Genomic DNA, 17,121 nt, shown 5'->3' with positions numbered 1-17,121 from the left:
CTCTGTGATTCTGTGTCTAGGCGGGCAGGCAGCAGCAAGGCTGAGGCCGCCGGTCAGATCACAGCTGGGAACAGGCACCTCAGCTGGAACGCACCGTGCTCGCACCTCTTAACTCGCCGCTGTTAATTGACAGAACGGGGTTACGCTTCGTACCGAATTACGGCCCAGAGGAGCCTGACGGCAGCCGGGGCTGGCGGGAGACCCCCAAGCGAAACGCGCCGACGGGGCGGAAAGGCGCCACCTGCTCCCGCCCCCCGCTCCCGGCAGACGCCCGCCCGCCGCCTCCCGGCGCCTGGGCCGCGGCCCCCGCCGGGCCCGGCGCTGCCGCCGGCCGCCCGCGGCGGCGCCGGGCGGGCCCCTCCGGCGGAGGCGGCAGCGGCAGCGCCGGCAGCGGCCGCAAGATGCCGCCCTGCCCAACGCCTTGGCGGCCGCGGCTGCCGCCCCGGGCCCTGCGCGGCCGCCCGCGGAGCGCCCTCCCCGCCGCCTGGGCCGGGCCCGGCCGCCGCCGTGCCGCCTTCCCGGGGCGCAGTGCGCCGCGCCGCGCCGCCCCCCGCCGTTTTCCGCAGGAGGCACCTTGTCCGGCTCCACTCACAGAACCTCGGAATTGTTAGGGTTGGAAGGGGCCTCTGGAGGGCATCCAGTCGAAACCCCCCTGTCAAGGCAGCGTCTGCTAGAGCAGGTGACACAGGAAGGCGTCCAGGTGGGTTTTGAATGTCTTCAGAGAAGGAGACTCAGTGACCTCCCTGGGCAGTCTGTTCCAGTGCTCTGCTGCCCTAAATGTAAAGAAGTTCACAAAACCACAGAATATGCTATGTTGGAAGGGACCCACAAGGACCATCGAGTCCAGTCCCTGTCCCCGCACAGCACCATCCCCAGGAGTTACACCATGTGCCTAAAAGTGTTGTCCAATTGCTTCTTGAGCTCTGTCAGGCTGGTACTGCGACCGCTTCCCTGAGGAGGCTATTCCAATGCCCAAACACTCTGTTGCAGTTTATGGTCATTGCTCCTCATCCCGTCACTGCGCACCACCAAAAAGAATCTGGCCCCATCTTCTTAGCATCTGACTTTGAGATACTTACAGGCATTAATGAGATCCCCTCTCAGTCTTCTCTGGACTGAACAGACCAGGTCCCTCGGCTCTCCTCATAAGAGAGATGCGCCAGACCCTTCACGGTCTTGGTGAAATGGTTCTACTGGGCTACAGGCAGGTTGGGGGTGGCTGCTAGTGAGGCTGGGTGAGGCCACTAAATTCAAGCACTCAGGACTCCGGCACTGGCCAGGATTCAGCAAGCTTCTACAGGGAGAGCAGAGCCACTGGCACTGGGGTTATCTTACAGTGACAGAGGGGTAGGTGCCAGCACTGAAACCCAATGCATTCTGTTCATTACAGGTGATCTCAAATGATTTTTATTCAAAACAAACCAAAATCAAACAGCAAGTAACTTGGATGTTGAATTTCAGTAGCAATTGACTGTGTTGCCCTTTTGAACCTTGTGTGTTTTGGTTTTCCTGCATTCAGCATTCTCCTTAAAAGAACTAGTACATAGACTGCATGGTTTTTGGGAGCAAAACTGTCTGAAGAACACAGCCCTGTGCTTTAACAGCCGCTAACTGTGTGCATTCATTGGGGAAAAAGTCGAGAGCAGTTAGACCACACTTCCAGACTGGCTCTCAAGGAGGCCAAGGCCATTGAGATTTTGGGATTATTCATATTTCAAAGCTAGTTTGAAATACAAAATTGTTTCGAGGCTAAAGGAATGTAAACAATTGTCACATGTAGTTGTTGGGGATTTTTTATGAGAGAGGTTTGTATTACTTAAAAATTGCTTACAATTGCTAATTTAGCATCTGCGTGGAATGCAGTATTGTCTGGACTGCTGTATTTGCAATCAGAGCAGATAGCAAGCACAAGCACTTCCTGCACAGCTTCTTGGCTGCGACCTAGACTGACCCCATGAACAGCAAGTCAGGGTGAGCAGTGTTGGACTTTGATGCTTTCTTCCGTTATTGCTGGTGTGTTAAACCTAGCAAAACTGCTTGGCTACTCTGCTGAGCTTGCCACGTAGTTCCAGCTACACTGTAAACATCTGTCTGCCAACTGACTGAAGCCACTGTGTTCATTTTGTGTGGGCTACTGAGCTGCTGTCAGATGGGAATGACTTAGGTTATCCCATGTCTTAACCAGTGTACTAGATTCAAGAGGTTCTGAATGCCTTTATCCTTGCCTGACTTACCTGTTTTTTGACTAGATCCTTCTGAGCTATATGTTTTCAGTCCCTTAGTAGGCCTCTAAATAATCCCCAAGAATGTGCTGGATGTCATTTTCCTACAGAGCTCAAGTAGATTAGACAGAAGCATTGAGTTCATTGGATGGCTATGGATTCAGTCAGCTCTTCTATGCATCTCCTAACCAGTAGAGTCCCATCTCTTAGAGACTTTGTGATACTAGTTTTGACAGGATGCATTATGTGTTCAAGGTTACATCTGAAAACCATAAAACTACAAAAACGGGATTTTCAAGACGGCAGTACAAGCAACTGCAGTGGCAAATGAGCTGAGATCTCTGAGAATGTTATTCTATCATCATAGACATGTGTGTTGCTTTCAAGGTGACAGTAGGGTGTGACTGAGAATACCTGTGCAATGAAATGTACTATAGACTTGGAAGTGTTTGGTTTGGAAAAAGAGTGCTTTTCGCAAATGTGAGTATGCATTTAGCACTCACCAGGCCTTCTGAAGTTAAATGAGAATTTCAAAACACTTAATCCTGCAAATCAGACTGTCCGTGTATATGAAGGAGCCTAGGAATGTTCATTCTGAAGTTAGAGAAACAGCCTCGTTGAAGAGATCCTCATACAGATGGTTAGGCTTCAGGACATGAAATTTGGGATTTATTTGGCTGAATACCCTAGAAGGCATTGTTAACTTCCGTGACTCATCCAGACTGTCTGAACTTCTCAGATTGAAAAAAAGGAAGCAATGAGCAGGTTAAAATATGACAGAGCTTCCTGTCTTGCCTTGAAGAGAAGGAGTTTAGAAAGACCTTTTTCATATTCTGCTGATCCAAGTTGAGTTCAGTGACTGGACAAAAACAGTAGAGGAGATGCTGGTTGTGAGACGCCATTCTTGCCAAACCTTTTCAGCCTCTGAAGAAGGCTTATTTTGGCAGAATGTTAAGCAATGCTTTTTGGACTGCTTTTTATTTGGGGAGGCTTATGGGAAAGATGCTCCTCCCCAGGCACTGAACCATAAATATTTGAGTTTTATGCAACCAAAATTCCTTTGAGTAGACACAGAATAAGTGACAAAAAAACAGAGCTTTTACCAAACCTATGAAATGAATTTCAACTTTGCCAGGTGTTTGGCTGTAAGACTGTGAGGTCCCATATTTAACAGCTCATATACTTTGCCAATAATATGTGAAGTGTTTCATTATCTTATACACTGTAGTTGGCACACAGCAGTTTGCAGACAAAGAGTGATGGTTTATGATATTTGTGGATTCCATATGCAAGTTGTAGGCATGAAATGATGTGTGGTGTCTGATAAGACAAATATATAAGAATGAAAGAGTTCACATAGCAAATATAAGATACTTTCAAGTATCTGATAACTAAAATGATAAAGTGCTAAGTAACATAAATACTTTGATTTTTGTCTCCTTTTATAATTGCTCAGAATATAAAAAAAATAACAGGCATGCCTTCAGCTCACCCAAGCTGTTGGAGGAGTACTTGGGGCAGATGAAGAGCTAATTAATTCTGAGACTGCCAAATAGCCAGAGCCTTTTAGGATATTCATCCTAAAGGCCAAATTTTTTACAAATTAAAACTTAATTTAGATGGACAAGCTTATGGGACCAACTGCATACAACTGCATATTGACCTCAGTTCCCAGTATCCAGTGAAGTATTTTGATCAGTATTGAAATAATTACTGCAAGATTCTGGTTGTAGTTTTATGGATTTTTTTCCCCTGTGGTGTTTTCACTGTTTGCTGAGTTTTAATCTTTCCAGAAGAAAAAAATCAAACAGCTTGAAACTTTAACTACTTCTAAGTAAATCTTTGAGGAAATCTTTAATGTGTTGATTTGCAGCATAGCAGTGTATTTAAGTGTGCCCTTCTTTATGTATAATAAATGTTGTGCTGAGGTAGGGTCCACGGATGAAAAGCAACTGCCTATTTACACCAGCAACTCCCCAGGCATGGGAATCTTGTGTGTTGTAAGAGTGGCACCGTTTTCTGTGGCAGTGCTTGCAGCAGCCTGTGTGGTCTGCCCTGCTGGCCTTAGCAGCCCGTCTGAACTGGCAGGGGCCAGCAGCCCGGGAGACCTTGGTCCCTGGGTGAGCCCTCCACCAGCCCACCATGGAGTCACAGGGCTGCTCCCCAGCTGCAGTGAGCAGGGCAGCTCAGGGAGATCTGCTCTGTCTCACCAGCTGTAATGCAGAAAAGAACAATTCTGGGTATCCAGAAGAGCGAGGAGAAAGTTTGACTATGAAAAGCAGAACAGGGAGCTTCTTGCTTTCATGTCTTCTTCAAGGACTTTGGCAGAACTTTGGTGTGTTTTGTGGTGGTTCTGCTGCAGCTTAGGACCTATGACAGATGAACATTTTTTTTAGAGAGCTAGTGAACCTTTCCATGTGAACAAGCATCAGCATTCAGCATTTGTCTGATGCTGAATTTCAATATTTTTATTATTCCCCCCTTGAGGTGTCTCAGAAGTATGGAAGATTATTTAAATGAGATTTTTATTGTCATTTCTAGTGAATTTTCTGTGCTGTAAACACTGAAGGAAAAACTCAAAGGCAATCCCATCCCTTGTGGGACTGGAGTCTGTTATTAGTCATCTGACCAAGAAATGGGAACAAGATAAGAGTAACATTATTTATATGTATCTAAATTAGTAGATTATCAACAACTATATGAAATTTAACGAAGACAAGTGACAGATTGTGCACCTGGGAGAAAGCAACACTGGATGCACACCCAGACTGGAGAATGAGATGCTGGAGAGCAGCACTGCAGAAAGGGACCTGAGGGAACTGGTTGGTAGAAAGTTGAATGTAAGCCAGCAGTGTCCTGGCAGCCAGGAGGGCCAAACCTGTCCTGGGGGCCATCAGGCACAGCATGGCCAGCCAGGCAAGGGAGGGGATCGTCCTGCTCTGCTCTGCCCTGGGGCAGCCTCCCTCAAGTGCTGGGGGCAATTTTAGGTGCCACAGTGTAAAAACGATTTAAAGCTATCGGAGGCATCAAAGGAGGTCTGTGAAGATAGTGAAGGGTCTGGAGGGGAAGCCATACAGGAGCAGCTGAGGTCATTTGGTTTGCTCAGCCTGGAGAAGAGGAGGGGAGACCTCACTGCAGTCTGAAACTTCCTTGTTTCAGGAAGAGGAAGCAGAGGGGCAGGTGCCAATCTCTTGACTCTCATGACCAGTGACAGGACTTGAGGACATGGCCAGAAGCTGAGTCAGGGGCGGGTAGGTTGGCTATCAGGAAAAGGTTCTTCACCCAGAGGGTGGTTAGACACTGGAACAGGCTCCTCAGGGAAGCGGTCTCAGCACTAAGCCTGACAGAGTTCAAGAAGTGTTTGTACAGTGCTCTCAGGCACATGATCTGATTCTTGGGCTTGTTCTGTTCAAGGGCAGGAGTTGGACTTCCATGATCCTTGTGCTTCTTTTCTAAGTCAGGACATTCTATGATAACACCTGCTTAGATGCAGGTGGTCACAAAAATTGCATATTAGAAGTTGTCTGAATTCAGTGGTTTCTTATTATCAGAGACATAGGCAGTTCTAAGAGATGCATGTTTCTCTTTGTGTTTGAAAGAAGCAAAACCCAAGAAATTTCCAAAAAGCATAGATGTTTTGAGGAAAATGATGGAAATAAAGCTTTCCACTGAATCTGTCTTATTATGCTGACACTTTTGTGGCTAGTCTCAGCTCTAGTGACTGTACAGATATAGTTCCTTCATATTCCTGACTGGACAGTTGTGAAGCCCTTTTTCTGGGACTGATGATGTAAGAGAAGACCACAGGATTCTGATTCCTGTATCAACTTTCTGCAAAAGTTGAGGAAACTACCTTATTTGGAGAAAGTAGCATACACAGATCCAGATTCATCAATGTTTTCTGGCTGATATGGCAAAACACAGTTTTTATTCACTCAGCTTCCACAGGGGAGTTCACTATTTTTGATTTTATCTCACTTGTCTGGACTCTCCTTACAGTAAATGGACAGAAGGTTTCCACAGACATAAAAAATGATCCCCAGTTTGACTGTGGAAATCTGTGTTTAAAACAGGCATTGATTTAGAGAGGACTTAAGAGTGCCTTAACTATTTGTCTATCATCTAGTTTTCTGCATGTTGGGCAGGAAATAATTCAGTATCGTCTAGCTTTTAGTAGTAATATATCATGATTAAGATGTTTATGTAGGATAAGGATAGCAGAAAAATTCTGAGAAGGCTTGCTGAGCCTTACATTTCTGAGTGAACCAACCCCAAAGGTGAATCAGTTACTGATACTCTCTGAACAAGGTGGGAAAACCACATCAAATCTGTTTGGGCCATATGCTCTAAATAGCCTTTGAAAATACAAGCATGAGGTAAATTATGGTTATTGTTAGTGAAATGGTGTTTTAATTTTGAAGTACATCTTAAATGAGAGAAATGTTAGATGTTTATTTTCTAACAGTAATCACCTGTATGAAATTTCATTTAAATACTTGTGAATAATTAAAAAAATTAAATCACTGACATTTTATCAAATCTTTGCTTAAGACCTGAAGATCTGATGGAATATGCAGTTTTCATGAAGTGAAATAGAAAGGCTAGAATACCATCTGCCTAAAACATAAACCTGTTCAATGCAGAGATGGAAACTACAGTTTAAGATTCCAAGAATTTGTGATGTAATTTCAATAGTTGTTCATCTTCTCTCAAAGACATCTGTGCATGTAGAAGTAATAAGGCATGTCCTTGTTTCAGTGCACATCATTTTAGGTCTTGGAGTGCAGAATGTGAAAATAAGTTTTTCTTATGTTTCATTTTAATCAGGATAAAATGACAGTTTTAGAGTTGCAGACTGCATGTAACAAGATAAGCAGTACTGCTTTCTAACAATACATGCACAAGTTGCATGTATTGTTAGAAAGAGGTATGTACTTAGAAAGCAAATGACAGCCCTGAAGGTACGGTGGAATTGTAAAGCACTGGTGTACACTGCTTATCTTTTATATCATTCTTACAACCTTGGCACACATAGTTTATGCTCAAGAATTTAATTTCCTTAGTTTTATATTTTTGCAGTTGTTAAAATCTACCATATATCCAAAAATAATATAGTCAATTAAAGAATTTTGCAGAAATTATTAGAAAAGCAAACATTTGTATCAACATTTTATTCACACAAATGTCCTCTCAATATATTGTCACAGCTCTCCACTGTTGTTGGGAATTGTATATGCAGAAGTCAAGCAGAATTAAGCTTTCATGAGCAGATAATTAACAGATAAATATATTATCTCTATGCTCTGTAAATTAGATGTTGTTCTTAAAGAGTGGTTTCAGAAGCCCTGGTTATCTTTTTTTTTTTTAGCAAAATTTCATGTTCTTATGTGTTTTTTTTTTTTTTAACTGAGTTTATAGCTTTTGAAAACACCAGCAAGCTTTATGGTGACTGGTGATTTTTATTTAAACTGATTCTACACATTGCCTTGATATTTTCTTATATGTCAATGTAGCTTGGAAATATGATCCATTTCTTGAAGTGTAGCTAATAATGCTCTGGACTCTTGCTATTGTAATGGTGTTAATTCTTCCCAGTCTCTGTTTTGCTGGTCTGGCTTGCGCAAAGAGTTTAAAAAGGCCAGGAACCTAAGACCACCGGCATTGCAGGGAAATAACATCTGAAAAGTTCCCAATCCTACAGTCTGCCCTCCTGCTGCTGAAGAGAAATAACAGACTTGATTTGGGTTTATTTGTGGATGCCTATTTTATAAAAAACAACAAATCAAAGAAATAAATCAGTGCAGATCTTATAGGATATTTTATCTGCTTTGTTTTGTTGGTTGCTGTAGCATGACTGATAGAAGAGACACGCTACTGGGAACATGTGTAATGTTATTTTGTTTATTGTGGTACATTTCTGTCATTTTGCTTATACACTCAACACTTTCTCCCACCTTATTTTACTTTTTTCCTCCCAAATCTGCAGATTTTATAGTCATCAGTTCTTAGTTTGTTTTTGGTTTTGTTTTTTTTTTTCCCACACTTTGAGTCAGTCTTGCAGTTCTTATTCAGTCCTTACTTTGGAGAAAAGCCTTCAGGATTTCAACAGGTGGTCTCCTGGAATCACCTCTTGGGTTTTGCCATATTGAGTTCATAATGTCTTTTAGAGAACTGAAGCTGAAATCACTTTGCTTCTTTGTCCAGGTACAATGTGAAATTGTACATCAAAATCTTTATCACCAATCAGTATGTCGAAACCACTCTTTGAGTCTGCTTTGTTACTGAAGTCTCATTGAACTATGTGCATGATGAGAACAGCAATAAAGGGAGACTGCAAAGTCCATGCCTCCTTTGAGGGGCCAAAGAAGGAGGCATAGCAAGGTAATTTGGGACAGAGTCAAACAAGTTTCTTTTGTGTTGCTTCAGCAGGTGAAACGTGCCTTCTTTATTCAAATGATGAAATGTGGAGATGTTCTTTGCACATGTACCCATAATGCATGTGCTGTAGGGTTGGGGGAAATGAAATCCTCTGCTTTTATTTCCAGAATCTGCTCTGTTGAGTCGCCAGGTTCATTACTAGTTTCCTTGAATGCAGAAGCATTTCTGTTTTGCAGGTGTTTTGCTAAAATTATGTTTCATTGTAAAGAACAGGTCTGTTTGTATTTTTAAAATCCTACATTCACTGGTGTAATCACATAAGCAATTAGTAATAGCCAAACAGTTAACAGTAAAACAAGATGTTTTTGATTTGGATTTAAGTCGTTGAAGAGTCCTTTTCTGAGTCATACAAAATGCTTCAATTGTGTGATTGTCCTAATCATTGCTAATGAAGTTGACACACCCATGATGTTGTTTTTGGCTTTGATACCTAAAGGACTTAGTGAAGCAGCTGGAGGGTTTGGTTGTGTTCCACATCTCACAGTGTCATGGGACACTGGAACAGTAGTTGCTTCAGGGAATCAAGAGAAAATCAACACTGGAATCATCAGTGTTCATCTACACTCCCACTTTGATTCTGCTCTGGTTTCTTTTAGCTTCTCACTTCTTTTCCTCAATGCAGCAGTAGGAGATCATCATAATTCAGTCTGTGCAGAAAAAAATGAAATACTAAAAATGGCTTGATCTCAGTTTTTAAAATGTATCTGAGGAAAAATAGGTGATAGTTTAGGTCTCTTCAGTAAAGTGATTTTACAAAATCTAAGTACTGGACACTAAAGCTAATCAGGTTTAACGTGGGAATAAACTGAAAAATAAGTTATGCAAGGGTAAGTAGTTAAAAATTGCTAAGGTGTATAGACTCTCTATAAGGGTGCCTTCAAAACATGATATCTAAAAGATATGAATTACAAATCAACCAGAAGTTACAGTCTATGTGATCAGGAGGCTGGTCCAAATGGAGATGGGAATTTCTGTTGAATTTTTAGGTTGTACCACAGGAAAACAGTAAGGAAAAAGGGAAGTTTTTTCTTTTAAAGTTACTAATGTCTTCTGGCTTTTCTGTCAAATAGGCCAAATATGGGTTGCAACTTGACAAGAATAATAAATGCTTAAACTCTATGTGTTTTTTTGACATATTTAATTCTTAACTAATGAGTAGGCTCTCTTCAGGAAAAACATGATAATGATGTCTAATTGTTAAAATGTGCTAGTTAGCACTGTTGAAAGACTTCACTTGAATTGTAGTGTAGGAGAGGAAAACTCCTTCCCTGTCTTTTCTTTAAATTGTCTAGGTCCTGACCTCAGGTCTTACTGTTAAGAAACCAAAGAGTTCACCCGTTCTTTCCTCCCGTTGTCAGTTCAGGAAGCAGGAATAAAGGATCTTCCAGATTATGCCAACAATGTTAGTATGGGATTTTGATTCCCTTCCAGCTGAGAAGGACCTAGCATCATCCTAGGGTCTTTTTGAGAGGTAATGTGCTTTTTTCCTAGCAAAATTAGCTTTCAAACAGACCTAAAAAGAATAAAGGAAATAAAAAGACATAATTGAATATGTGGAAGTCATTACAAATAAGGAGCATAAAAAGGAGAATTAACTTTCACAAGATACGTGCCAAAACATAGGCAGGTACACCAAAAAGATTTTGAAGAAAATTATGAAAGATAGAAAAGTAAATAAATTCACTTTTCTATCTCAAACACATTAGAAGTTGAAACTCTACTTCTAAATCTATAGAATATAATAAGAGTGTGATAGCAGTGTACTGATACTCACTATGGAGTGGCTTACAGCTATTGTAACATTTTTCAGGAGGGGAGGAAAGAAAATATATTCAAATTGAGGCAGAATAGTTTTAGGCTAAGTATAGCATAATTTTTAGAAAAGCACTGCTTACTGAGTATTTTAAATGATTCAAATATGAAATTGCCAGATTGTTAACTGGAATTTGCATCCTAGCTGTTTGAGGGTGGAAAGTGGCTGTTGTGCTGCCAGTCTTGAATCTGGCTTTGTGGTAGGCAGACTTTTAGAAGCTAAGTAATAAAGATTAGGTGAGAAGGCACAGGCCTATGCATTATGAAAAATTTACATTGTGGTTTTGTAGCACTACCTTGCTGTTCTACCATTTTTTGGAATGAGTTAACATAGACTGGTTGGATGCTGTGTGCTGCTCCAAGAAAGATGATCCAAAGTCATCACCATTCCTCTTATAAAATTATTACGTTGTTCAGTAAGTGGGAAAGTTCCCTTCTCGGAATGAAGTGAGAAGTAAAAATGTAACTTTGCAGAGTAAAGGGTTTTTCTGCTAAAGTCTAACTAGTTTAGTCTGCATACACGGGCCTATTGCTGTATTTATGAGAGGATGAAGGACAAGGTAGGCTTGTTCAAGAAGAAGGTCCTTTACAGGTCAGCAGAAAAAAGCTCATAACACTCAAAGACTAAACTATAAAGTGGCAGATGAAATTCTGTGTTAATAAATGCAAAATAATCCACTCAGGGTGGAAATCCAGCTGTGACTATATGTTACACAGTGCTAGACTCCACATAAGCTGTTGCTGTTCAGGGAAGTCACCTTGAAATAGCTGCAGGCAAGTCTATGCAATCCGTAGCTCACAGCCAGTCAAAAAGCTAAGTAAATTTTAGGAATGGATAGAAAGGGGACAGACAAGTAAACATAGAACATCCCTGACTTTGCTTAAATGAAGGGTAGATTTCTTGTTCTTTGTAACAAGGCAAGTAAATAGATGTGTACTAAAGGTTACTTTACAGTTATGTATTCACTGTTTTCACAGTAAGCCAATACAATTTAAAAACAGCAGACCCAAAGAATGACAGAAGTGTCAAAATGTCTAAATGAAACTTTTCCCCCTCAAAAATGAAGTTCTTCGAGGTCACATTTCGAGTTGCTTCTCCAAGCCCTTGCAGCTGTGGGATTCACAGCCTCCTACTTAAAAAAATTGTTATCGATGTGTCATACCATAACTACCAAGAAACATCAAGCTTTTGGGAAAATAGTCTAGTGAGCAGCCCATGATCTTTACAGAGCCATTTCAGTATCTCTCAGCACCTAAAATTGTCTGTGATCCACCAAACAGGCAAACATCCCTGTATTTTTTGGCATGTAATGGTATGGCGTGATGTTTAAAAATTATTTATGTTACAGGTTACAAGCTAACTCTAAAAATTGATTTGTGGCAAATGACACTTCCTGTGCAAATCATTAGTTTAAAGACAGTGAATTTCAATGTTAATTTTTATTAAGGATGAAAGATAAAGATGCAAGCTGAAAAACAGCAGTAAGGTTTTCTTGTGAGGGAACAGAGACGTATAGTCATATAAATGTCATGCATATTTGCCAGAATTTTATCAACAGTTACCTTAGCTTTCTTTTCTCATTCCCTTGCTTTTAGGGATTTGAAGAAGGTTAACATCTCCCCCTACTTCCTGTGCAATAAATAGTTAAGAACATGGATATTTTCCTGTCCTGGGGCAGTCCTTTGAGTTAACATAGGAGAGACACTGTCAATTATTGTTTCAGCATCTCCTTCTACAGATTCACAAATGTATCCTGGATGATATTTGGTGGCTTCAAGCTTGAAGGATTTGAGTTAGCCAAAAGGATTAGATAACTATAACCATTTCATCAATGTTATCATAGAGTCGATCGGCTCTGGCAGAAATGATAAGGACAATTGGCCTTCCCTGTGCTTCAGATCTGACTGCTACACAAATTTAGGAGTATCCATCAGTTAAACTAAATATATATATATATATGCATATAGAAATAATGAAATCTGTATCTCTTGTTTGTTAACCCTGGACTACAAAATATTTGGGAACACATTATGATGTCTGTTGCCGTAGCAGAAGTTGCAGTAACTCCATTTACTTAGCATTACTTTTTTGGATGGTCATATTGACTGCTCAGTTTGACTGACATCAAACTCAGGCAGAAAGTTTCCAAGCTGAGGCAAGCTCTGCCAAAACAAAAAGAATTCTGTTATTGTTGAACTCTACATGCCTAACATGCAACTCTCATACAGCAGTGCTGTGTTTTGGGAAATACTAATCAACTGGGACCCAGAAACAGGCAACAAAAAGACTTCGCTGGCTCCAAATGGCAAATTCCCTTTCTCTGAAAGGGCAAAATGAAAGGAGGTAAGGGATGTTTACAGAGAGTGCTTGTTATTCCTTCTTCCTTACACATTTCTAAATATACACTTTCCTATTTGAAAGGATTTCTTAGCTAGATAGGACTTATATTTCTTATAATTCCTATTTCACTTATAGGACTTATAAGTGTTTTAAATAGAGGAAAAAAAGCGAGGAGTAAGATCATTGAGGCTAATGAGAATGAGAGGGATTCTAGAGCATACCAGCCAACTTTAATTATATTTTGCAATTTACTGCAAATACCATTATGGGATTTTCATATGTTGGGGGGAATTCTCCAAACTTTTGCTCAACTGACTTCCATGGGAATTCATATGAATAATGACCTTATCATTCATGATATGGAAATAATTATTGTTGTACTGGATAGCTTGTCAGCCTGTCTAGTACTGCTGCAGATTTTTGCATGTGTTAAGCTAGGCCAAACCTTGAGAAATGAAGCTACATCAAGGTGCTTTGCTTTTCCTTCATCCTAAGGACTGTATACTTCTAGAAAGCACAAAATTCATGCCTAGACCTGGGAATGACCAAATCACTCACCTTTCTTCTTTTTTTCCCCTCTTCTTTTTCTGATTAACATCCTAGGTATGTTGTTCATTAGTTCATGGCATCTGCTTTTGTCACTTCTTGGGATAAAAATCCATGAAGAAAAATACCTCCCTAATTGATAATTTTTCCAGTAAGTGCTGATTTTCTCCCTTTGCTCATTTCTGTTTATTTAAGAAATTACCAAGGTGTTGTAAAGGATAACTCATAATTGGGAGTCTGGGGATGTATAACATGACATGAGGACGTCGTCCAGTCTGAGATACAAACAATATAGACTTTGCTGCTGGCACTGTGCTAGCTGTGAGGGCCATGCTTCTCCTAGTGGGAGCATGAGCAAGGCAAATAGAAGAGGACAGGTGCTGAGCACAGCAGTTCTGGTATCAGCAAGGTTTGCAGCGCATCTGTTCTCTCAGTCTTGCCTTCAAGGGCTTAAAATTCACATGTAGCTAGTGAAGAAACAGACATGCCTCAAATCAAATAAAGCCAGAGTATAATTAAATAATAAAACATTACAAACAGTGCATTTCTAGGGAATTACAGCATGCCTTGGGTGGAGTTATAAGGCATGAGGCCAAAGGTTGCATGGCTTTAATCATCCAAGAGGCACAGAAAGCCCCTGATACTGACAGTACTAGAGAAAGGAAGAGTGAAATGGTGTGGGCAGTCTTTCTGCATACTGTTTAGAAACCAAGCTTTGATTTTATGCTATTTGGGTATGGAACTACCTGTATCTCTTGCATGTCTCTTCTGACCTCAACCAGTTAACCTGCTAAGAGTGCAGAATGATGCTGGCACATCCAACCAGCTACTTCAGCACCCGAGTACCTCTAACGACTGGAGCAGAAAGTCTGACTCTGGATCAAGGCAGTTTTTTCCAGCCCCTGTTCCTGGGCCAGGATTTCCATGAGTAGAGCTCAACAGCAATGACAGCAGCTGCTAACTCTGGTATGGAGAACAGGGAACTGGGAGAATGAGAGGATCCCTGGGGTGCTGTAAGCTGGACTGCTGAGGGGGTCAGTGCTGAGGCTGAGGTTGGGGAGCCTTGAGGTGATGTATCTGGGGTAATAGACATTCTGTCACCATGGGCTTGGCCAGAGTGGCCCAGAGGATGAGTTGGAAGACAGAGTTGCATTTTCCAGTGGGGCAGAACAAATTATGAGTGAGACCATTTCACTGCTTTTCAACATGGGTGATTAAAATATGATTCTGATACCACCCTGTGTGCTGATGGTTAGTGTTGTACTTCTGTACAGGAGGTTGTGAGAATTCAAGGAGCTGTGGGTGAGGTGGCCAGCGTCCTCCTCTTCATGCTCATCTTTTCCAAGTGAGCTTCCAAGGATCTGAAGCTTTACCCAAGAGGTAGGTATGAGGAGATGCTTGCAGGTGCAGTGTTCCTCTTACCCTGTGCTCTTCCTGTTATCTTCTGGTGTTTGGCTGGAGAGAGAGCAGACTTCAGCAGAGATATGAGAACCACAGCTGGCAGCAGGATGTCGTCTCTCAGCGAGGGGTAGAAGCCAAACCCAGTGCTCTTGCTGCAGTGGCAGCTCCCATGAGGGTGGAGAGTAACAGGCTCTTGGAGAAGAGGTCTTGTGAGGTGGGAGCCTTTGTGTCATGCTGGTAATAAATTCTTCAGAGACAGAACATGCTGATTCACAGAAACTGAGACTCTTTGTGGGAAAGAGTTGGCTTTCACAAATATCTTAACTTGAAAACTCTTGTGGAAATAAAATTTTGGAACCATCAGAATGTTTTGGTAGTTTCTAACTGAATGGCTTTCTCATTTAAAAATACTTTTTGTTTTGAAAATTAAACCTAATGACATATTTAAGAAGTTGCATTAAAAGATATGTTTTGAAATTGTCAAAGCAAAATACTGACCTTGAACTCCAGGGTTTTTTTTTCTTTTCTCTAGGTCTTTAGCTTTGAAAATTGCAATAATTTAAAACTTTCCTCCCACTTTGAAGTGGGATATTGATATGCAGAAAACTGTTTACAGGGAAATTGTTTCTCTGTCAGCTTAACATAATGGACTATGTCACTTTAACATGAACTAGCCTCATTTAAAAACAACAAATTTCTAATAAATTCACTTTAAAAAGAAATAAAACAATTCTATTGCTACAAAGACACCTTTTACTGTCACAATTATTCTCCCACAAGTACAAGCATGTTTTCTGATTCTAGGCTTAAAATGTTTACTGATGATTGTAATGCACTCAAAAGAAACCAAATACAGATGGTTAAGTTTGAACAATGTTTTTCTCACACAGTATTTAATGCTCAAGAAAGTCATAAAACAAAGAAGTCCCAATTCAGTACTGTGTAGCATGTCCTGCTGATGTGTTTATTTCTGTTGCCTGGATTTTAATCACTGGGATGTGCTCACTTCAAATGTGATGCTAAACATTGCCTGTTATTATAATGCATTTCCCAGGAAAGTGCATTCTGACTAGCATGCAAAGTGCAGAAGAAAAACTTAGGGGGATTATTATATTTTTTTAACATGGCCTGAAGAAAAACAATGGTTCATTCTTTGAAGCCCTGTATCCTGAGTCCTATTTATACTGTTACCAGTTTGGCAAAGGGAAAGGGCCTTCCAGATGAGTGTGTATTATGGTTGTACCTACAGGTTCACAGTACCAGAGGGCCATACTCTGAATTCATCTCCTCACAACTCACTGTCATCCTTTTTGCCCCCACTGTGCCAGGAAGCTTCATGTCATGGCTCACAGCTTTACCCATGTGCTCAGTCAACCTTGCAGGGCCCAACACCCATCTGCTTTGTACTGACATTAAAGATGCCACTATGTTCTTTCCTAGGAGTAGTTGCAGAGTCTTTGGCTATAATTAAGTCCCACAGTAACCACAGTGCAGCAAGATGTAAATGAGTCCTTGACTTTCAGTGGTTGTGTTTTGGTGGTGATGGAGATTTCTGGGGCACTGGCTGAGTTATATGGTGAAATCCTGACACTGATATCATTAGGACTCACTGGTCCAGCTTGTATGATAGAAATGCTTCTCATCATAGTGATATGGAGGTGACATAAGATGTATAGAACAGATATGATTCCTGGGTTTGGCGTGTTTTTTAAAATTTTCTTTTATTTGTAACATTCTTGGCACCTTTATAGTACTATATATAGATTCAATATATTGGATTAAAATGATGGTGGATGGTGAAGGTGGGTGAAGGGTAAAGCAGAATAGCTATGGTGCAAAGGTAGCACCTTTCCATCTTGTCTCTATTATTAAAACCAGGACAAATCTTTTTTTCTATTCACTAGGACTTACTAGAACCTTGGTATCAGCTCTGACTCAGGCAACCATGAAAACTGTTCATCTTGTGACTCTCCCCACTTTTAGTGCCCTTCAAGTACTTTTTACCTGGGAAACTTTATGACAGCAATATCTTGGAACATAAAACATTATTGTCCTACATTGTGTGCTTGGGACTTACCTTTATAGCAGAACAGCAAAAGCAGCAGGTTGGCAGATTGGCTGCTGAGCTGCCTGGGTGCTCCATGTCGTTAGTCCCAGTTACAAGTGTTACTGAAACCCAGCACTCACTGCTAAGTGTTGAGGTACAGAGATGGAACAGAAGTGCTGTTGGCAGCCATCACCAGCTAGTTGTTTTTGTCTGTGATTTCATGATGTTTAAGACACAGCGGAGCTTTTTTCTCATTAGTAAGGGTCAGTATGCAGAAAACAGATCTCATGAAGTCCTGGTGTACTGTGTCACCC

General features: G+C 41.1%; 1 long non-coding RNA gene across 2 annotated transcripts; it reads left to right on the top strand.

Annotated features, from left to right (window-relative positions):
• Positions 1 to 100: 100 nt before the first annotated feature.
• On the top strand, positions 101 to 15,126 carry LOC137473329 (uncharacterized). Of its 2 annotated transcripts, XR_010998692.1 has the most exons (4): positions 101 to 700; positions 6,774 to 6,904; positions 8,427 to 8,603; positions 14,634 to 15,126. It is a non-coding gene; the product is annotated as an uncharacterized lncRNA (long non-coding RNA). The 2 variants fall into 2 exon arrangements; XR_010998693.1 differs by lacking the exon at positions 6,774 to 6,904.
• Positions 15,127 to 17,121: the final 1,995 nt, after the last annotated feature.

Source organism: Anomalospiza imberbis, chromosome 1, assembly GCF_031753505.1.
Source record: "Anomalospiza imberbis isolate Cuckoo-Finch-1a 21T00152 chromosome 1, ASM3175350v1, whole genome shotgun sequence".
NCBI lineage: Eukaryota > Metazoa > Chordata > Aves > Passeriformes > Viduidae > Anomalospiza > Anomalospiza imberbis.
Note: the sequence above shows the minus strand (reverse complement) of the source record. Positions and strands in the feature narration are given on the sequence as shown.